Raw genomic sequence first — 662 nt, forward strand, 5'->3', positions numbered from 1 at the left:
ACAATAAGAGCAGTGAAAGCACCCTAGAAGTTTAAGGGCAGTTAGTGAGGTGTTGGATGACAATAGAAGTGACCCATATATATATATGTGTGTGTGTGTGTGTGTGTGTGTGTGTGCACATGATGTCTGCTGTGTGTCTTCTTTCATTTCTATTTCTTGCTGTTGGCTTAAATCCATCCTTACCTCTTTCTTTCTCCCTCTCTCCCCTTCCACTATCTCCCTCCCCTTCCCATCTACTCTCTCTCTCTCTCCTTTCCACTATCTCTCTCTCTCTCCCTTCCACTACCTTTCTCTCTTCCTTCCACTCTCTCTCTCCCCTTTTTCTGCTTTCCTCCAGTACGTTTCTTGGTTTATTCTTCTGGAGTAACAGTAGCTTTGTAGGAGAATGTGAGTGGGGCTGATTTCGTAGTGTGAAGGTGTATTACTGTCAAGTTCTATGTTTAATTATTATTGTCATCAACATCATCTCCACCATCATCCTTGTCATCGTTACCACAACCACCTTCATCAACATTATCATCAGCATTATCACTACCTTCATCATAATTACCATCATCACTATCACCACCACCATCATCAGCAGCAGCACTATCATCATCACCACCACCACCACCACCACTACCACAACCACTACCACCACCACCACCGCCACCACCACCACC

General features: G+C 44.4%; 1 protein-coding gene across 2 annotated transcripts in view; it reads left to right on the forward strand.

Moving 5' to 3' along the window:
- The window catches only part of LOC106874539 (guanine nucleotide exchange factor subunit RIC1), a 245,149-nt gene that overhangs the window by 192,285 nt on the left and 52,202 nt on the right, over positions 1-662 (forward strand). The window lies entirely within an intron of this gene.

The sequence above is a fragment of the Octopus bimaculoides genome, chromosome 10, assembly GCF_001194135.2.
Source record: "Octopus bimaculoides isolate UCB-OBI-ISO-001 chromosome 10, ASM119413v2, whole genome shotgun sequence".
Taxonomy (NCBI): domain Eukaryota; kingdom Metazoa; phylum Mollusca; class Cephalopoda; order Octopoda; family Octopodidae; genus Octopus; species Octopus bimaculoides.